The sequence below is a fragment of the Tachypleus tridentatus genome, chromosome 8, assembly GCF_004210375.1.
Source record: "Tachypleus tridentatus isolate NWPU-2018 chromosome 8, ASM421037v1, whole genome shotgun sequence".
In the NCBI taxonomy this organism is placed as follows: domain Eukaryota; kingdom Metazoa; phylum Arthropoda; class Merostomata; order Xiphosura; family Limulidae; genus Tachypleus; species Tachypleus tridentatus.
In genome coordinates, this window is record NC_134832.1 from 62,164,938 (window position 1) to 62,189,039 (window position 24,102).

The 24,102-nt window shown below is 33.9% G+C and overlaps 1 long non-coding RNA gene across 1 annotated transcript in view; it reads left to right on the forward strand.

Moving 5' to 3' along the window:
- LOC143222500 (uncharacterized) overlaps positions 1 to 23,637 on the forward strand; it is a 128,217-nt gene extending 104,580 nt beyond the window's left edge. The window contains exon 2 of the long non-coding RNA XR_013012273.1: positions 19,217 to 23,637. This is a non-coding gene — a long non-coding RNA (uncharacterized LOC143222500). The remainder of the gene's footprint in view (positions 1 to 19,216) is intronic.
- Positions 23,638 to 24,102: the final 465 nt, after the last annotated feature.

Consider the following 24,102-nt stretch of genomic DNA (forward strand, 5'->3'; position numbering starts at 1 on the left):
ACCAGTTAGTGTGTACAAGAAGTCCCACGTGTTAAAGATACATTAAATATAGTTTTATGTTACTTTTCATATCGTAAATCTTTGTTTTCGTATTACTCTCTGAAACTTGCTTCAAGTGTTTTTACATTTGAAGTTTCGCCCGTAAATCGAAGAAGATAGACTGAAATTCATCTATGAGTCAGCTTTCAAATAGATCTCAACATTTGTTTTTTCTTTTTCTAAACTACTTTCAAGTATCTAATCTATCGAAAGACGGATAGGAGATTATCATCATTTATGTTTAAAAGAGTAATCATAGAAGTCAGTAAGTGCTGTTCATAGATTTCTGTCGGAATTGTTCTCTTACTAACTTTTGGCGAGTTCTGGTTGACTTAGCTTAACCACTAGGTACAATAAAACTTACTTTAATGCAGTCATCTAGGCAGCCCAAAAGTTACAGCGACAAGCACAGATAGGAAGCCAATAAGCTGTTTAGCAAAAGTGTCTCTCGTCCGTGGAAGAGCACGCACGTTAGCGGTCGATTGAGAGACAATTTTTCTACCCTAAATATCACATAAATTTTCCTACTCACAAGAAGAAAAGAACAGCACATAACTGTGCTTTTTATTTCTGACTTGAAGAATCACCAGAACCACCTTTCAAATATGTTTGTTTCGAGTCATGACTTACACGTATATAACTTTATTTTAACTCGCAATATATGGTAATATGGGTTCAAATATTCCGCTAACGGCTACTTCAAAACGCCTTTTCTCTAATATAGCGGTTCTCAAACATCAGTAACCCGAAAACCTCTTTTAGCTTCAAATTCTTTTTTACAGATCCTCAAATCTATCGATGGTCTTTGTTTTGGAAGAAAATATTCAGTGACCAAGAAAAGAAGTAATCGAAAATCAAACGTTTTAATTCATATAAAGTAAATGTTACAAAAAGCATGTTATTCCTATAATTCACATTTCCTTAAACATTTAATAACATTTCATTATTTTTACACGTGGATCCCAAGATGAGAAACGCTGGTCTAATACACATCGAGTCGATTTCCAAACAGTGCTTCTGTTATTTCACACTTCGACACCTCTCCAATATTTCTTGTTTCATGATGTTTTTGTACATGAAATAAGGGAAGCTCGTAGAAGACTACGTCATAAAATACTTCCAAATACACACAAAACAAACTGAAAATGTTCGTTAAGAGAATCATTCGATGTCCACATGATCACTGGAACACAAGTTTGAAACAAACATCGAAAAAGAAAAAGTTCCTTACATTCTTGTGAATGGTAGTTAGCGGGTGGGACATGTGCTAAAATCTTTAATATAAATCACTGTATGAGTTGTCACAGAATAACTGAACACGAATTTAACTGTCAATGTTTTGCTGTTTTGTCCGTTATAAATTAATTCCCAGTTATTGATCACTGTTCACAGTTTTTGTGTTTTACGTGGATATCATATTTACTACTAATGTGATTAAATTTCGACTCAGTATCTGGTAATAAGTAATTCAAAATCAATTATGAAATTGCTTTTAACAAAATCAGAGTTGGCATATATATACGTATATAAATCATGTTCTATATTAATCCTGTTTCATAGGAATGTTAACATGTTTAGTATAAATGACACCGGTTTAAAGTTATAGAACATGTTTATTTTAAATAATAGTATGTTTACGCTAACCATACTTTTATTGCTGTATAAAATTGTTTTCCATTATCATGAATAATTGATATGCTAATTTGGTTCATTAACGCTGTATAATTTTAATAACCTATATTTTTAACTTTACAACAACAGTTTATTTAGACATTTACAAATGTGTGACATGTTAAATATTTATGTTTTAAGTTTCGAGCTAAGCTACCAGAAGGCTATCTACCCTAGCCGTCTGTAATTCTGAAGTGGTGAGCTAGAGGGAAGACAGTTAGCTAGCATCATCCACCACCAACTCATGGGCTTCTCTAGTCAAACAGTGAGATTTGGCAATCAGTCATAATATGCACCCAAAGCGCAAGTTCTTATTTTCAATTGTAACGGGAAACAAACCAGGAATTTCAAGCCATAGTCCAACACTTTAGCAACTGGGACAGATTAATGTCAAAGTAAAAATTACACGTATATTAACGTGTTTACGTCTAGTGGTTTGTTTCTTTGTTTGTTTGTTATTAAGCACAAAGCTACACAATGGGTTATCTGTGCTCTGCTCACCATGGGTATCAAAACCCTTTTCTAGCGTTGTAAGCTGCAGAAATCCTGCTGTGTCACTAAGAGACACTTCTACTAGTTACGAAGTGCCTTATCAACAAGAACAAACAAAATATCACGCACTTTGAAACGACGGATTTCGAACTATTTTTTCAGAGACTAGTTTTGATAGAAACAGTCTGTCTTCACCTTTGTTGTTTAACCGATTAAGAGCAAAATTATGTAACGTTTGGACATATTTTCTTCAAAAATATAAACTATGTGCTTTTGGCATATTTATTTGCTGTCTCTCGAGCTATGTTAAACAAAAATCTTACATTTCTGTCCGAATAATGTTTTACGGATACATCCGTTTGAGTTGTTCAATTTTTTTGTCTCTATGAAGATAAGCACAAAGCTCTACAATAAGTTATTTGTGCTCTTTACTCACCACGGATATTGAAACCCGGTTTATAAAGTTGTAAGTTAAAAGGCATATCTCTGTACCTCTGAGAGGGTGGGAAGGGGGTAAGTTGTATCTTCAAAAACATTCAACTTGTGCCTCTGATGTCACATTAAAGAGTTTAATACACGTAAATATACAAAAGCCATACTCTAAAGCTCTTGAAATTTTTTGAGAGTTGTTCTTACTATAATCAGTAACAGAACGCTCCCTTCCTACCAAGTGGCACAGCGGTATGTCGGCGGACTTACAATGCTAGAAATCTGGTTTCGATACCTGTGGTATACAAAGCCTAACTAGCCCATTGAACAGTTTTGAGTTTAACTTCAAACAACCACTAACAAAACATTCGAAGTTTCGATATATTTGTAGTGAACAAAGCTTAATTTTTCACAACAAAAAATGATAAAGATAAATATACAATATGTTAGTTCCTTGACGATACGGTTAAGGCAATAAGGTAGAAAGTGAAAACGAATTATTAAAATGTTACCTGTGTACAAATATGGTGATAGGAACTTCGTTTGTACGTACGAATATCGCTCCTAACGAAATCGCAGAATATCGACAGATATAGCTCTGTGTTTACAAACTTGATGGAAAACATGTCCAAGTATCACTTAATCACTGAATTTTATATAGTTGTCAAAAACTAGGCAAAGCCGCTAAAGACAAGAAATGCAGAATACAGCTGTTGCGTCATTTGAGATAATTCGATTCAATATATAAATATATACACAGATTAATGTCTTTAATTTTTGTTTTGGTGTAAATTATGAAAAAATATCATGTAGTTAGCTGATAGAGTTTTTAATCATCGAGCGTCAATACTCACCATCACGTCTCCTATCAGATCATGATATTCAAGAAGAAATAAACACTGTGACTCCTATCATACTACAATGTTCAGGAAGAAATAAACACTGTGACTCCTATCATACTACAATGTTCAGGAAGAAATAAACACTGTGACTCCTATCATACTACAATGTTCAGGAAGAAATAAATACTGTGACTCCCATCATACTACAATGTTCAGGAAGAAATAAACACTGTGACTCCCATCATACTACAATGTTCAGGTGGAAATAAACACTAGCATGTGACTTCTATCATACTACAATGTTCAGAAAGAAATAAACACTAGAATGTGACTTCTATCATACTACAATGTTCAGGAAGAAATAAACACTAGCATGTGACTCCTATCATACTACAATGTTCAGGAAGAAATAAACACTGTGACTCCTATCATACTACAATATTCAGGAAGAAATAAACACTGTGACTCCTATGATATTACAATGTTCAGGAAGAAATAAACACTAGCATGTGACTCCTATCATACTACAATGTTCAGGAAGAAATAAACACTGTGACTCCTATGATATTACAATGTTCAGAAAGAAATAAACACTGTGATTCCTATCATACTACAATGTTCAGGAAGAAACAAACACTAGCATGTGACTTCTATCATACTACAATGTTCAGAAAAAAATAAACACTAGCATGTGATTCCTATCATACTACAATGTTCAGAAAGAAATAACACTAGCATGTGACTCCTAACAGACCACTTATTTATAGGAGAGACAGGTGTTCATATAAATCTTTTATGAGACCACACTATCTACCAGAAAGTAAACCTTCGCGTGTGACTCCTTTCAGATTATAGTATTTAGGAACAGACAGAGACTCACGCTTGTCTTTTGCACTTCAAATAAATCTAGGTCTGGGAACTTAAAACATTTTTGTTAAGACACAAATATGGGGAAGCATTTCTGAAAGGGATGAGACAAAATAACTATTCTAATTCTCTTAACTCACTTCCTGGTTATTCCTCTTTCTAATCCTCATGTCCACACTTTCTCTGAAACAACTTCAATAGGATGCACAACAATCGAATGTTTATATGGGATTTAAACTGGGGAGTCACTATACGATACACACTTAATGTAGTAATAACAGAAGTATTTTTTTTCTGTTGACTTCATTAAGTTTACGATACCTCTACAATATACAATATAACAGAAGTAACTTTTAAGCTCTCTTTCTAATACGTCAATGCACCTTTTGCACCCAGCAGTCTGCTTTAGTTAAAGCTTTGTACTTGTATTTATGGCAAGGCTACTAAGGCTATCTGGTGCCCTTGCTAATTTTGAGGCCAGTCTGCAGCATCGTATCACCTCGCTATTCACACTGAGGAACTGACTGTCAGTCTTATAACGCACCCACAGCTTAAAGTATCGGAGGATATTTTGTTGTAATAATTCAAACTTGCTTTAGACGTAGCAAAAAAAAAAGATATTTAACTTAAAGAACATTAATGATTAAATTTCTATCATTAATAATATCAAAATGAAATAACTTATTACTGTCAGGGTGTCAGAGAAGCAAGATGGCGAATCGCTAACAACGATATATGGGAAAATAAAAAACATATATATATACCACAGAGAAACACTGAAACTAAGAGAAACTACGATTATGTTTCTGATGCAGTTATCAACTTAGAAAGCAAACCCTGGATGTGTTAGAGAAAACACGATCTTCTTTATTGTTACACCAGACAAACACAACTGTAAATGTTTGAACTATACATAACATTTCTTTCAACTATGAGGACATATCTAGTTATATGAAGAACGTATAAAGTTTTTGAAAGTGAAGTTAGAATAATCACAATTTTGAAATAGGAAAATATGAAATAGTCTGACATCTTGGATTGATGAATTTTGATGATCATCAAATTTTAATGATCTATACGTTTTTATATGATCATTAAATTACAATGGTCTACACATTTTAATATGATCATTAAATTATAATGATCTACACGTTTTCATATGTTCATCAAATTATAATGGTTTACACGTTTTTATATAATCATCAAATTATAATGGTCTACACGTTTTCATATGATTATTAAATTATAATGGTCTACACGTTTTTATATGATTATCAAATTATCAGTCTACACATTTTTATATGATTAAATTATAAATCAATATTTTTAACACTTAAAAAAATTTATATTTGTATTTCGTATTTATTCGTTTACCAGCAAAATTATAAGAATGAATAGAGGTATCAAATGAATGTTATCAAAAAAAGATAAAACAATGTTCTGATGGGAGAACTGTACCTATGTATTTTAAAAATAGCATTTGAAAATTTATTATACGGTTTTGTCAGAAGGTGTAATATATTTCATATAATATGTAATGTATTAACCTGTGAGAAAATCTTTAAAAAAAAATTTCCAAACTCAAAAGCATAAAAATACTTGGAGCAGAACATTCTAGAACCAACGTCAAAGAATATTATAAACTTGTGCTGCGCCTAGTTTAAGCATTATTTATTGTAAAATTAACATTTTTCTTTTTTAATCCAGAGAACTAACTCCCTTAAGCGACTCTTTTGCTCTCAACAAACTGATATACATATTAAAATATCATAACGAACTTGAATTGTCCCAAAATCGTCCATTATTCCGAATTTGTTTCAAAATTTTGGCGCAGAGCTGTGTAAAACACTGTCTGCTCACAGGCGTTCTTAAGTTTGAGTTGATAGCCTGAACGACAGTTAGTTAAGTACCATCACTTATCATCAACTCTTGGTCTATTCTTATCTACCCGAATAGTCTTCTTTGATCGCTCATGTATTGTATCCACAGAACACGTTTTTGTCGTACCGGAAATCAAGCTATGGATGTTTGTTTGTCTGTTTTTGAATTTTGTGGAAAGCTGCACGAGGGCTGTCTGCACTAGCCGTTCTTAATTTAGCAGTATATGACTAGAGGGAAGGCAACTAGTCATCACCATCCACCGCCAACTCTTAGGCTACTCTTTTACCAATGAATAGTGGGATTGACGGTCACATTTTAATGACCACATGGCTGAAAGGGCGAGCATATTTGGTATGACAGGGATTCGAACTCGCGACCCTCAGATTACGAGTCGAACATCTTGACCCATCTGACCATGCCGGGCCGCCAAGCTATGGAACCTCGAATTCTCAATCCCGGCATGTTAAGAACAGGACAAGTTGTACTTAAAATGTTCTGTAAGATTGCAGAAATGTGTGTTCTTCTTTCCAACAATGTTATACCAATTACAAATTTTAGGCCTATTGGTTTATAATGGTGGCTTTCGTCCTTCAATTAAACCGTATTCCCCAAGTGTGAAAGCGGTAAGTCTATAGATTTACAACGCTAAAATCGGGGGCTTGATTCCCATTGGTGGACACAACAAAGAGCCCAATGTTGCTTTGCTATAAGAAAATAATACACACATAATTAAACCAAAAATCTCAGGAAAAGTTCAGTATTTATTATTTTTATTATAAGTGCATTTTCCACAAACTTAATTATTTTATGGTATTCTCCAGAATTATTAAATAATTATATTTCTACCAAGAAATAGAATATCTCACAAATTCAACTATTCGACGTCACGCTATACGTAACTGATTGTAAATAAAACAGCTTATAAATGTAACTACTAGAGGACGCCACCATATTGATACTTTTCGAATATTACGAAATATTATAACTGTAGTGATCCACAAATACTAACAAACGTTATCATTTTACGTGTCAATTAATGTCAATAAAAAGGTAACAAATAAACAGAATTGACTTTCGCTCTCATATGTACTTCCTTTATCAACTGAATTACTAGCTCTCATATGTACTTCCTTTATCAACTGAATTACTGAAGAAACTCATTTTAGATGTATACATCTCGCTATTTCTTAAACTCTTTTATCAGATAGTAAAACCACACCTAACCTATAATTTGTCATTGACTGAAGCTGAAAGCAGAGTGAATACCAAGCCTCCGATAAAACATCTCGAAATTACTACAGATCTTTTGTGCGATTAAAATCGATGCAGAGATAAATACGTAGAATGTATACGCTACAAACCTATAAGGCTCAAATTAGTGGTTTAGAGAACAAAGGTTGTTAGTTTTTGGTGTGTGTATTTTCTTTCAGAAACCCAGGAAACTTTACAGACGTGATTATTTTGTCGCATAAATTAGACATATTTGATAGAATAGTTTCTGGAATTAACAAAAGTCATTGAGGCTTATTATTATGACTATTTACCACACTTGTATCAGCATGAATGAACAAGACCAAACACAAACACTGTTACATTTGTAGACAAACTATTGATTCAGACAGTTAACCTCCGTTAGATGTACAAATCCCCTAAAATCCTATAGAGACATTCACAAAGAACTACTCAATGAACCTCATATAGCAGAACAAGTGATTAATTATAATTGAATCATATACAACTACATATCAAGTTCAACTGTTTACATCAGTCTTATGAACCTTCCCTCCCAGTGACAGAGCGGTATATCTGCGAACTAACAACGCTATAATTCGGGTTTTGATACCCGTGGTGGGCAGAGCACAGATAACACATTGGGTAGCTTTGTGTATAATTACAAACAACAATAACAGTCATTTGAACCAATATATGTTTCCATATAGTAAATTGCAATAGTTTTGACTTTTGGCAATACCCACTCCCTACCGTTGTATGTCTCCGCACCTATACTGCTAGAAACCGGGTTTCAATACCCGTGGTGGGCAAGCACAGATAGCTCTTTGTAAAGCTTTGTGTTTAATAACAAACAATAACCTTTGGTAATTCTATTTGGTTGATTTGTTGTTAAGCAGAACATTATCTGTATTGTCCCCACAGTGAATATGAGATCTAACCCGAAATTTTCGAGTTATAAGAATATGAGAGAAACAATAAAAGAATTAATGGTAAAGGTGAATAATAAATAGTAATAACCCTAAAAATCCTTGGTCTTTGACCTCAGATGTTTTTATGTTTCCAAGAAAAGGCATTTATAATTTGTTTAAAATTTAATGAACACTTTATTATATTGTTTTTCCAAATCACTTTCTTACAAATTTTATCAGTCTTTCAGCAAGATAAAATGGACAGACTTATGTTAAACATTAATAGTGCATTTGAAGATTTAATTGGAATATTTCAGTAAACATGCGATACACGAGAACCAAGGATAAAAAGACAATATTCCAGAGATATCTTCTAAGCTACCAGCTAGAAAATAATATATTCAATAAATCGTGATTATATGGTAGTTCATAGATCGGAAACAATGCAATATAGAGAAATGATAACCATAGAAGTGTACATGAGGAAAATTATCAATCTATAGCTAAATACATGAAACATGAAAGTGGTCATATCAGACATAGGTTGATCTAAAACTAATAATATGTTATACAACACAATGGAAATCTGCAGAGGAGCAGTTTTTGTTGCTGTTTAGAATTTTGCGTGAAGCTAAAGGAAGGCAGCTAGTCAACAGCAACGACTGTCAAGACATGGTGGATTGATTCTTGTCTGGCTATACAGTGAGATTTAACGGTTGTTCTTACAGTACAACCATAACCCTAATATGAAGAGCGCGTTTCTGTGGTAATAGAGCATGATCCATTACTTCTCTGATTCACTGTCTGGGCAAACTAACCACATAGCCCTGGCCGGCCCCAAAACAAAAAAAAGGGCTTTTCTCACCCCAAATGTCCAAGGTTCGAAAAAGGAAGATCTTACATATGGGAAGATTGAATATTTTAAAACTAAACAAAAGCTAAAGAAATTGTCATAAAATAATTTATTATTACACTAACAAGTCAAACAATATAGAAATTGACAGTGTAACCAGAGGTAAAAACAAACTCTAAACAAGCCTTTATTTAAAACATACATGTATTACTAGAAAAAAATAAACAAACCCTCATAAAACATCTTATTTGCACAGTGACAAAACAAACGTAAATATTTTTTTAAATGGTGACGTCAATATGGGGGAAAATAACCTTGAAACAAAAGTTTATGTCGGAACTTTTGACTTATCGAATACACATATTGTTGTTTAAAATGATACACACACACACACACACACACACTTTTTTTTAAAATTTCGGATACAAATGCTGAGACCGGCCTTAGTTTTCAACTTACAGGGCAGCCGCCCGGAGAGGCGCTATGTATTGTCGCCTACTAATGTACATTTTGTCTCCGTTCAACGTTGTTTGGAGGTTACGAGCTGAACCGACCTTAGAAAGCTGTCATTAAAATCACATTCTGTTTTTTTCTTGCTCGGCTTTCTTCGGTAGCTGGCGCTCCGAAACCGGTCGAAGTCTCGATTACTCGGTCTGGAGCTTGAACCAACTTTCCCCGCTTTACTAATGACCGAACATGTAGGTCATTTTAGTTTTGGATAAGCTGCACTATTCAAGGATCTACTATAATACCATGTATTCAAGGATCTACTATAATACCATGTATTCAAGGATCTACTATAATACCATGTATTCAAGGATCTACTATAATACCATGTATTCAAGGATCTACTATAATACCATGTATTCAAGGATCTACTATAATACCATGTATTCAAGGATCTACTATAATACCATGTATTCAAGGATCTACTATAATACCATGTATTCAAGGATCTACTATAATACCATGTATTCAAGGATCTACTATAATACCATGTATTCAAGGATCTACTATAATACCATGTATTCAAGGATCTACTATAATACCATGTATTCAAGGATCTACTATAATACCATGTATTCAAGGATCTACTATAATACCATGTATTCAAGGATCTACTATAATACCATGTATTCAAGGATCTACTATAATACCATGTATTCAAGGATCTACTATAATACCATGTATTCAAGGATCTACTATAATACCATGTATTCAAGGATCTACTATAATACCATGTATTCAAGGATCTACTATAATACCATGTATTCAAGGATCTACTATAATACCATGTATTCAAGGATCTACTATAATACCATGTATTCAAGGATCTACTATAATACCATGTATTCAAGGATCTACTATAATACCATGTATTCAAGGATCTACTATAATACCATGTATTCAAGGATCTACTATAATACCATGTATTCAAGGATCTACTATAATACCATGTATTCAAGGATCTACTATAATACCATGTATTCAAGGATCTACTATAATACCATGTATTCAAGGATCTACTATAATACCATGTATTCGTGACCGATTTCATGAGGCGTCATGTAGGTTCTGGTTGTCCCTGATTTGAGATAAATCCCAACTTCTTTAGTGTTAAACTGCTAAGATCTATCATCATCACGTTGAAACGTGCTACAGATATTACTATGACACTAGTTACTCACGTCACCATATAGGTGGACTAATCTCTCGAGGTTAATGCCATCGCGTGGAAATGTACTATATATACTGTTATGACACTTATGTCCTCATAAAGCTGGATTAATCTCTCGATGTTAATGTAATTACGTTGAAATGTGCTACAGATACTGTTATGACACTTATGTCCTCATATAGTTGGATTAATCTCTCGATGTTAATGTAATTACGTTGAAATGTACTACAGATACTGTTATGACACTTATGTCCCCATATAGTTGGATTAATCTCTCGATGTTAATGTAATTACGTTGAAATGTACTACAGATACTGTTATGACATTTATGTCCCCATATAGTTGGATTAATCTCTCGATGTTAATGTAATTACATGGAAATTTACTACAGATACTGTTATGACATTTATGTCCCCATATAGTTGGATTAATCTCTCGATGTTAATGTAATTACGTTGAAATGTGCTACAGATACTATTATGACATTTATGTCCCCATATAGTTGGATTAATCTCTCGATGTTAATGTAATTACGTTGAAATGTACTACAGATACTGTTATGACATTTATGTCCCCATAGAGTCGGATTAATCTCTCGATGTTAATGTAATTACGTTGAAATGTACTACAGATACTGTTATGACATTTATGTCCTCATATAGTTGGATTAACCTCGCATAGTTATTGACATCTCTTGAAAACCTATTTAGATACAGCCCTAACACTTGTCTATTACCATGCATCTTGATAATGTCAGTAGAAACTTTATTTTTAAACACTGTGTGTGTTTCACTTACAGTGTTTAGTACAAACAATATTAAAGATGAAGTATCGAGTCAGACAAACAGATGTTTAACAGACACTGCTCCACCACAACAGTTACACGTGTATCTACGCGTTCTTTATTAATGAGTTTTGATATTCCAGTTGTAGCGACAGCTGTTTTCTCTCATGCTCTAATCAAGCCGCTAAGCAACAGAATTTTTCAATCAACCTTCTCTTATTACTGTGACGATGGTTTTACTAACGAATTTGATACGTCGTACATAACTGCAGTGATAGAATGAGGCGCTAAATGAAACCTACAAGTATCGTCAATTTCATCACGTGGATTTATTCAGTGAAATCTACAAGTACCGTTATTTTCATCACGGGAATTTATTGAGTGAAATCTACAAGTATCGTCAATTTCATCACGGGAATTTATTAAGTGAAATCTACAAGTATCGTCAATTTCATCAAGTGGATTTATTCAATGAAATCTACAAGTATCGTCAATTTCATCACGTGGATTTATTCAGTAAAATCTACAAGTACCGTTATTTTCATCACGGGAATTTATTGAGTGAAATCTACAAGTATCGTCAATTTCATCACGTGGATTTATTCAGTGAAATCTACAAGTACCATTATTTTCATCACGGGAATTTATTAAGTGAAATCTACAAGTATCGTCAATTTCATCAAGTGGATTTATTCAGTAAAATCTACAAGTACCATTATTTTCATCACGGGAATTTATTCAATGAAATCTACAAGTATCGTCAATTTCATCAAGTAGATTTATTCAATGAAATCTACAAGTACCGTTATTTTCATCACGTGGATTTATTCAATGCAAAACTTACAAGTAGCAACAAATCATTACGTTACAGGCATTTTTACTTCACACTTTACTAATTAAATAAAAAAATATAACTATTAATGTGTCAACTCTACTGCATATCTTAACTAATAAATTAATAATAACATCAATGTTAATAAGCTTAAAATTTAATTAACGTTAATAGACTATTAGTACAATTAAGATTTGTAACGAACAACACAATTAGCGCTAATTATAACAAAGTATGCAATGCGTGAACGATCAAGTTAACTGTGAAAAGCTTGAATAACAAAGGAAAACTGGTAGAATGTGGTGCTTCATTTCAGATTTATTTTATTTGTTTTATTAATAATGTCGTAATATTTGATTATTCTAAGAATCCACGTGAGAAAGCAAAGGAGACTGTTATAAAATTACAATAGTGTCGATAAGACCTTTCGAACAATACAGACCGGTTGGGAAACAACAATAAGACCTTTAGAACAATACAATTCATCAGACCCGTTGGAATACAACAATATCAGTCGTTTCGGCTCTATAAACACCGTCAATTTTCGCGAAAACTAACTGTTAGAGTTTGTTTATGTTAGAAGAAAGCCACTTTGTGTTAGCAGTTATGTCCAGAGCGAGTAATCGAAACCCCTGATTTTGTTTGGGTTTGAATAAGTTTTAGGAAAAGAATTGTAATTATTATCAATTTCACTTAAGTCCCTTAAAAATCATATTTTTAGCTAGGAATTAATAGAGCAGCACTGTTTATTTCATTTTATTTTAAAATGGTTTATATATCTCATTGATTGATTTATTTACCCGAAATGTTTCATTGTTTTCCTTTGTGTTTTAGATGCATCATATGGCCTTTTGCTACATGTAGAGTTCTAGAGATAAAACATCGACTCTTTCTAAATTTTAAAATGTTAGTCTTGTATGCAGGTCAGGAAAATGTGTATTTATTATTACTTATTATTAAGCACTAAACTGCAAAAGAGGCCACCAGGTATCGAAACTCTGTTTCTAACGTTATGAGTCTGCAGATGTATCGCTGTGCCACTGTGAGGTATATTCATTTGTACACCGTATCTTCAAGAACGAACGATTATCAAAGGATACATAACATCCACTGCATAATATTAATTATGCTCACAACAGCCTAAACAGCCAGCCTGAAGACCTGTATAGCTGTCCCTAATATGACCAGAGAAAATACAACAATTTCGTTGATGTTCTAGCTAGTATAGAGAACAGGTTTGAACGTTGTTACCTTTCGATAAAGCTGTGATCAATGAAGAAGTTTATGAACTCGTATAATAATTTTACCACTTCCAGATTAAGGACAGCAGGGCACAAGGTAAATACACCACTTCCAGATTAAGGACAGCAGGGCACACTGTAAGTACACCACTTCCAGGTTAAGGACAGCAGGGCACAAGGTAAATACACCACTTCCAGATTAAGGACAGCAGGGCACACTGTAAGAACACCACTTCCAGATTAAGAACAGCAGGGTACACTGTAAGTACACCACTTCCAGGTTAAGCAGGGCACAAGGTAAATACACCACTTCCAGATTAAGGACAGCAGAGCACAATGTAAATACACCACTTCCAGATTAAGGACAGCAGGGCACACTGTAAGTACACCACTTCCAGGTTAAGGACAGCAGGATACAATGTAAATACACCACTTCCAGATTAAGGACAGCAGGGCACACTGTAAGAACACCACTTCCAGATTAAGAACAGCAGGGTACACTGTAAGTACACCACTTCCAGGTTAAGGACAGCAGGGCACAAGGTAAATACACCACTTCCAAATTAAGGACAGCATGGCACAAGGTAAATATACCACTTCGAGATTAAGGACAGCAGGGCACAATGTAAGTACACCACTTCCAGGTTAAGCAGGGCACAAGGTAAATACACCACTTCCAGATTAAGGACAGCAGGGCACAATGTAAGTACACCACTTTCAGGTTAAGGACAGCAGGGCACAAGGTAAATACACCACTTCCAGATTAAGCAGGGCACAAGGTAAATACACCACTTCCAGATTAAGCAGGGCACTACGTAAATACACCACTTCCAGATTAAGGACAGCAGGGCACAATGTAAGTACACCACTTCCAAATTAAGGACAGCAGGGCACAAGGTAAATACACCAGTTTCAAATTAAGTACAGCAGGGCACTACGTAAACAAAAATGGAATATGTAGAATTGAATTACTCAAATTGTCAGTCCAATACTGAAAGCAGACACCTTATACACAGTTACTGCAGACAACAGTTACACTACCAATAACTAGTCTTAGCATCAGAAATTAGTCCTGACGCAACTGTAAATATATCAGACGAGCATTTTTATAGAAAAGTAGTTTAAAACCGAAGCTTACAACAACTACAAATCTTTCAAACCGCTCGCTGTCAGTTAAAGGAAAAGTCGAGGTGTAGGTTAAATTGTAAAACAGAATATTCTACATAAATGTTTATGTTGTTCAAGGAGATAACTGTAACAGGACAGCTTCAGAATAAACCTTTCTCAATATTTCCAACATACTGCTGCTAAACAACGTGATATCGCCACCATAAGATAGGAACTGGTGATAGAATATCTTAATATTTTCGAGGTATAAACAGAATAATCCAGGTATTTACTAACTACGTTAAGAAATTCCTTTTACGTTGCTATATATGTTAAAACTCAAATATGTATATATATATATATTGACATAAGCCTATTTAACAAGGCTTCTAATACCCGTTGTTTGTTTTCTACACAAATAGAAAATGAAACCTCTAATGTAATTTGGGATTGTGAACATTTTCATAATTATTTCTGAGGGTGTGAGCTCACTATTATCACCAAACATAAGCCATTTGGTCTGATATCAAATAACTCCAATAGTTTAGCATACTTCAGTTGATTCACAGCCGTATAATAGCAGACCGGAGTAAGTTGATGTGTAACACGTTTATATCATGTCTTATATTACAACATGAGAAACAAATGTGTGTATTATCTACATCACTTTATCATAACTACGTTAAGCTGTTATGAGAAACAAATGTGAGTATTATTTACATCACTTTATCATAACTACGTTAAGCTGTTATAAGAAACAAATGTGTGGTATTATCTACATCACTTTATCATAACTACGTTAAGCTGCTATGAGAAACAAATGTGACTATTATTTACATCACTTTATCATAACTACGTTAAGCTGCTATGAGAAACAAATGTGAGTATTATTTACATCACTTTATCATAACTACGTTAAGCTGCTATGAGAAACAAAGGTGAGTATTATCTACATCACTTTATCATAACTACGTTAAGCTGCTATGAGAAACAAATGTGAGTATTATCTACATCACTTTATCATAACTACGTTAAGCTGCTATGAGAAACAAAGGTGAGTATTATCTACATCACTTTATCATAACTACGTTAAGCTGCTATGAGAAACAAATGTGAGTATTATCTACATCACTTTATCATAACCACGTTAAGCTGCTATGAGAAACAAATGTGAGTATTATCTACATCACTTTATCATAACCACGTTAAGCTGCTATGAGAAACAAATGTGAGTATTATCTACATCACTTTATCATAACTACGTTAAGCTGCTATGAGAAACAAATGTGAGTATTATCTACATCACTTTATCATAACTACGTTAAACTGCTATGAGAAACAAATGTGTGTATTATCTACATCACTTTATCATAACTACGTTAAGCTACTATGAGAAACAAATGTGAGTATTATCTACATCACTTTATCATAACTACGTTAAGCTGCTATGAGAAACAAATGTGAGTATTATCTACATCACTTTATCATAACTACGTTAAGCTGCTATGAGAAACAAATGTGAGTATTATCTACATCACTTTATCATAACTACGTTAAGCTGCTATGAGAAACAAAGGTGAGTATTATCTACATCACTTTATCATAACTACGTTAAGCTGCTATGAGAAACAAAGGTGAGTATTATATACATCACTTTATCATAACTACGTTAAGCTGCTATGAGAAACAAATGTGAGTATTATCTACATCACTTTATCATAACTACGTTAAGCTGCTATGAGAACCAAATGTGAGTATTATCTACATCACTTTATCATAACTACGTTAAGCTGCTATGAGAAACAAATGTGAGTATTATCTACATCACTTTATCATAACTACGTTAAGCTGCTATGAGAAACAAAGGTGAGTATTATCTACATCACTTTATCATAACTACGTTAAGCTGCTATGAGAAACAAATGTGAGTATTATCTACATCACTTTATCATCTTGATGGTTCACTTCAGTGGAAGAAAAGTAATTTCTTCCTTATTAGAACGGACACTTTCAATAATTCATCAAGACAAATATCTGAGAAAGAAAACATTGAGAGGATTTGCTAAAGCTGAGACAAACAAACTAAAATTACTGTAGTTTGTCAAACAACCGTCTCGACCACTAACTACGCACTTTTATACGTCAATGACAGAACTGTTTTAGAAGTATAGGCATAAGGTTACCATATACTGTTGTAGAACTTTTTCATACACGAGTGTTAGTCGTTATATATCAACATAATAAAATGGAAGTTATACTGTCTGTTTCATCAAAGTCATTCTGTAAGGTGTTATCTTCTCTCTGAATTGTGCAAGAAATAAGAATTTATACACCATCACCACTGAAGAAACCAGAATGCAGTCAATTTAGGACGTTTCTTACATTCTATGAGAGAAAGATCACAATCACTGAAGGAACTTAAAGGTTCATGAGAACCATATAAAAAATATATTATTGCTGTTGAAGTCTAGAAAAACAACAACAGGAACATAGGTATACCTTCATAAAGAGTTATGTGTTTAACTCCACGGCGATGTTACTTTCTATTTAACATGGAGTCATTTACTGTCCTAATAACCTACAGTGCAACTCCATACAGTACTACTATTTACTATTCAACATGGAGTCGTCGTATACCATCCTAATGAATTATGGTGCAACTCTACGTACTACCACTATTATTATTCAACATGGAGTCGTCGTATACCATCATACAGTACTACTATTTACTATTCAACATGGAGTCGTCGTATACCATCCTAATGAATTATGGTGCAACTCTACGTTCTACCACTATTATTATTCAACATGGAGCTGTAAAATGTTTGGTCTACTCTTTTGCCAACAAATAGTGGGATTGAGCGTCACATTATAACGCTCCCACAGCTGAAAGCGCAAGTATGTTTGGTGTGAGAGGAATTCGAACTTACAACCCTCGAATTTCGAGTCGAACACCCTAACCACCTGGCCATGTCGAGCCCCCGTCCTCCACATACTACCACTATCCACTAGTTTCGCACATAGAACTGATACCTTCCTAAGAAGGTATAGAGCAATTCTACATAGTACTACTGATTACAATTCAACAACGAGTCGTATACCACCTCAAAGAATAAGAAACTATGGTACACCTTCACAAAAGGCTATTTAATATTATTCAAGTTAGTTGTGTGCCATAAGAAACTGTAATGCAAATGCACACAGTATCACTGAATACAATCCAACAGTGAGAAACTATGGTACATTTCCATACAGTACCATTAATAAATATTCAACAATAAGTTACTTATCTTTTTAAGAACTGTAATACAACTCCACTCAGTATTTACTATTTTTTACCATTCAACAAGAAATTTATACACTCTTGCCATCTAGCGGGGAATTAGTAAAGGAGAGTAGAATTTGAAGAAATAAATTTACATGTATTTTTTTACTTGAATTAAATTTTGTTTCCTTTCAATATTTCAACGTATTATATATTAATTATTTTAACCAAGAAACATTCATACATTTATACGCTTTGGCAATAAACTTAATATTTAATAAAGATACTGATATCTTTGATTAGTTTGGCAATCTCGTATTGTTAATACCTTATAAATGACATGACAAACACATCTTATGAGATTGGTTTTTTTTTGTTATGTTTGTTTTCTTCACTTAATCCAACATTTATCTTTTTACATTGCTAAGGTACAATGCAACCACAATAAGGATATGAAATACATAAATCATTAATTGTAATACTTTTTGTATAGTAAAATATGTATAACTTTATTATTTTAATCAATACATTGTTGAATACATTTCACAAATTATTTTGTAATTCAGTAACTAAACTACGTTGTTTGGTTTTTGTACAGTTTTTTCATAGCCAGTAAAGTGAACAAGTCACTTTGTTTGCCTCATATGCCTAATGTAGTCTTAAGACTGGAAGAATTGTTTCATAAACCTTAAAATCGGGGTTATTAAAAATCCTATAACGTATTTATTAAATATAATTTAAGATGAGCATTTTAATGTGATATTTGATAAATACCATTTAAATAATTCATTATATTGCGAAAAGCATAGTAGATTTTTAGATGATTTTGTAATGTCATTATCTCTCAAGTGACACAGAACTGTTAACCCTGAATAATTAGTTTCAAATACTTGTTTTTAAAGTTGAGAAAAGCGTCTATAAAAATTAAAATAATTTGCTTTATTTTGACAGAATATATGATCTATAAGAAGCGCACATGCGTATCATAGGTAGCTTTAATAATAATTTCCATCCAATGAACATTTCTTTTCCAGCCTAAAAGAATAAAAAATATAAAGCCTAACCCTTCTTTTCCACTCATAACTGTTTTTCAGAGGGACACAACTGAGTTTTAGCGGTGCCGAGAAAGATTTAGGGCGGAGAACAAAGCTGTCCTCATCCAGGTATCCATCTATCAAGACGACAGAAACTCCTCCTGAGAAGGTTGGGCTAGCACACATAATAACGGTTTGGGTGCTGAGATACACAAACACGCCGCACCACGGTGCCCCAGGGATACTCACCCTCGGCGCCAGCCCATTGGCTGTATGTATGGCAAATGCAGACGGAGTTAGGAAAGAGGCTTTTGATCCGTCGGCTCTATCCACAGAACCTTCGAAATCTCTTGTCAGTTGTTAACTGAGAGTAATCAATAGGAACTGAAATAGTAGAATACGAAATCATCTCAGCAGGACCTCCTGTCTCCAGGCAAGACTCAGAACTAATGATCTACTGTTCCAAAATAAATGGAGTATGATTACAAGGGTACAGGTGTTTTTGGTACACCTATACTATTATTTCACTTGTTAATGTAATAAACTGTTTATTGCAAGGTCGTACATTTGTGGTATTGTCCTAATTTTTTTACTCACAGTTATCATCGTTAGAGTCAACCCAGTTGACTTTTGTCAGTCCATAGACTAACCCAAAAGATGACCAATGCCACATTGTCATCGTGTGTAAAACGTGCTGCGATATTGCCTGTAGTTTGCACAGCAAATAATTACTTTTATGACAGTATATTTGTTTTACATATTTACAATAACCGTCACTAGAAGGGATGCTTGTCTGTTTATTTGAAATTGAGCCCAAAGCTTTTCAATAGGCTATCTGTGCTCTGCCCAACACTGGTATCGAAACCCACTTTCAAATGTTGTAAGTTCGCAAACATACTGCTATGCTACTGAGGGGGGGGGTACAATTTGAAAATAACAGTAACTACCACCTCTTGTGATACTTCCCATCAAATAGCACGATTAGATCATTCTTTTTACACATTCATGGCTTCAAAGTGGGGGGGGGACAATTTTTCAACAAAGAAGAACCACAGACCCTCAGATTAAAAACTTGGCTCATTAATCACAAGTCTGCGCCCGACTCTATATTTTAAAGTAATGCTGACTTCAAGCTTCTAAAGGTATTCTGTAGTGTATATAGTGTCCAGTTTTAGGATTCATAATAATACGTGTGAACCACTTGTTTTATCAACGTTTCACTGTTACATTATTGTAAAAGTAGTAGAATTGTCATGTTTCCATAAGCTAGTTTCAAGCATAAAAGTTGCGAGTTATTTATCAAAGATATTATCAATTACAATAATAGCTGAGTTTCTAGAACGAAAAGCGACCTCTGTGTACGTTTTAACTCTTTAAAAGGTATGCGTTTTAATAGTTAAGAAAATAAAGATTCCAAGTTTACAGAATTAAACGTGGCTATTCTATTATATTCACACAATTCCTGGTTTACTGCGACTTACAGTTAGAGAATATTTTATTTATTATTTCACATTTTTTCAAATAACCGTATTTTTTAGTTTACTGATTGTATTTAATAATAAGTAAAAGTAAGTGTGCAGAAAAAGAGGATTTTTATTTAAAAAGAAGATGGAAATAATGGAACCACATCCTAAGAATTTTTGAATTAATAAGCCAATCACAGTTTACGCGAATTGAAATTACAAGAAGTTAATTGGATCACTTAGTTATCATTCTTTTCTAATTTCACTTTGATCTTGGAATGTGAATCCGAGGTTTGTAATTCGCGGTCCGGTGTGGTAAAAAAAGGCACATTGCGCTCTTTGAATTCGCGAATACGTCCGCTATAAGAAGGACAGCTCGATCCCAGTATTCAGTCATACAAGTGTTGGCAATGGACGCTTTTGACTTTCTGACTTCCCTCTAGTCTATCATTTCATAATTAGGGATGGCTATGCACAAGTTGCCCTTGTGCAGCTTTACCAGAAATATTTGAAATAACAAATAAATAATTATTCCCGGCATGATCAGGTGGTTAGGGCGATGTATTCGTAATCTTAGGGTCGCAGGTTCGAATCCCCGTCACACCAAATATGCTCGCCCTTTCAGCCGTGGGGGCGTTATAATGTGACGGTCAATCGCACTGTTCGTTGGTAAAAGAGTAACACAAGAGTTGGCGGTGGGTTGTGATGACTAGCTGCCTTCCCTCGAGTCTTACACTGCTAAATTAAGGACGGCTAGAACAGATAACCCTCGTGTAGCTTTGCGCGAAGTTCAAAAACAAACAAATAATTTCATATTGATGATAAATTAATTTAATTAATAGAATAATTCAAAATGCTATGCATAAACTCTTATTTACAGTAATTTATCAAAGTGTAATATTTTGAGTATATATATATAGAGAGAAATATGTTGTCGTGATTTTAGTAGAATAAAACCAGTCGAAGCTCTCTCTGTAGTGTGAAACTGTAAGTAAAATGTGGTCGTGTTACCAATAATCGAACCTAGGTTACTTTGAAATTTTCAAATGCAGTATAAAAACACACAATAAATATATTTACTACTACAGACAACACGTTAAACATAAATATGGAACTATTTTACCCTGAATGTTTGTTGTCACGCATAAGGCTACACAAGGGCTATCACTGACGTGCCCACTACGGGTATCGAAACCGTGTTTTTAGCGTTATAAATCTATTAACGCGTTACTCAAACGTTCTGGTAACAATATAAGCCTAACTAGTGTTAGAGTGTTTTATTGTGGTGAAAACATTTACGATTAATTTCCATAAAATACATTTATTGATTTTTCAGATATAAATTGTCTGCAGTTTGGGTAAATGTTTTTGTGTATACTTGAGGTATTCACCCTTCACTCATTACTTACCGAGAAATAGGCTTAGCAGTTTTTAACATTCAACTATATTAAAAAAATTGATACCCACAATTTGAGTAAAATTAATACTAAAAATATAAATTTAGTTACATGAACGGGGCAAATAGGCTTAATTTGAACGCACAGCAAAATATTTGTGACGTTTCGTTTTGTTAAAATTCGCGCAAAGCTTGCTGAGCGCTATTTGTGCTAACTATTCCAAATTTGAAATTACTGGAGAGAAAGTAGCTACTAGTCATCGCCATCCACCTCCATTCGTTGGGTTGCTCTTTACTAACAAATAGCAGAATTGACTCTCACATTACAACATCAAAAAGGTTAAGAGGGAGCGAAACCGAATGTGTTCGGTGAAAGGTTTCAGTCATGTGACCGCAGATTACGAGTGCCTTAACCATGGCATATATCTTTGTAATGTTTTTAATGTTTTCAAGGAGGTTTGATATTTTGTCTACTGCATATAGATATTCGAACTTTTAGTTGCTGTTTATTTCGAAAAGTAAATGAACTTAATGTGTGATATAAATAAACACACACACATGAGAGTTCAAATTTAATAATATGATGTTAAATTCATTTACCATGTCTTAACGAAATTAATGGTTAGATTCAAGAAAATATTGTGTGAAATTTTAAATATAAATATGTTGGCATGTCGGGATGTGGATTGCACAGTCTAAGGCTCGAGACGTGATAGCGCTGAAAACGCTCTACATTTTAACTTTAGAAAAGATACTGGATTCAGATAGTCGAATAAAGCTTTTTTCTGAGGCGGGTGCTATTGAAAAGCTGTCCATACTTGATAAATACTTAATAATTAAGAAGGGCTGTATTAAACCTTAGGGTCGCCTGAATTGAACATTTAGACTTAGATTGCAGGCAGGTGGTTAAGGTTAAGGAAAGCCATGGTACGGTCAGTCCCACTATTCTTTGGTAAAAGAGTAGCCTAAGAGTTGGCGGTGGGTGATGATGAGAAACTGCTTTCCCTTTAGTCTTTCACTGTTAAATTAGGGACGGCTAGAGCTGATAGCCTCCGTGTAGCTCTGCGCAAACTTCCAAAGAAGCCAGACATTAAACATAGATGTGTCGCATAATGCTGTTCAGTTTGATTATGTCAATTTCAGCTTAGCGAACAAATAATATTGATTATAAACATGCATCTAGCAAACAAACATAAGGTAAGACTATCTTAGATAGAAGAATACTGAAAATAAGGTCGGACCACCTCAGATAGTATAAGACTATAGGAAAGGCGGATAGTCATCACCACCAACTCTTGAGCTATTCTTTTAACAAGTAATACTGATATTGACTATCTTATTATAACGCCCCCGCGACTGTAAGGACAAACATGTTTGGTGTGACGGGGATGCGAATCCTCTATCCTCAAATTGCGAGTCGAGCGCACTAACCACCTGACCATGCCGGGCTAAGCCACATCCAGTCATGTAGAAACAGAACACACGTTTTGTTAAGTTAGTACATACGACTGTTGATGATACAACAACAGTAAAGAAGGTCTGTTATTGAACAGTTTTATTTTATCATTAGAACGCCTTTTTCAAGAAGCTTATTTGTTTAACAATAAAGTTTAAGAAGTTTATTTCCACGTGTTGTTATTGTTTTTTTCGTTACTCTGTAAAGGATTACCTGAATAATACATTAAAGTAACCAACTGTATTTCATTCCCGGCTTAGTTAAAAATATTTTGTATTTGAAATAGAACAACAGCGTTAATTTCGTTCGGAGAAACTCATACACAATATAATAATTTATCTGAACAGTTACATAAACACTATACAGAAGTTAAGTAGTAACAAAACAGTAGAATGTAAATACGCCTTACCTGTAAATATTCGCTTAACAATGCAATGGAAAGAGAAAGATATCAGTAGTTATATAACAAAATCTAATAACGTGGAAAGTGGATGTTATCATCAGAGAAATAGACACAGAATGAACGGTCGTTACGGTAGGTTAGAAATGTGCACAGTACAAACAACTATGTATTTTAGACAGTTACATGGAAATACAACAGTTACGAATTGCATATTAATCTCATAATAGC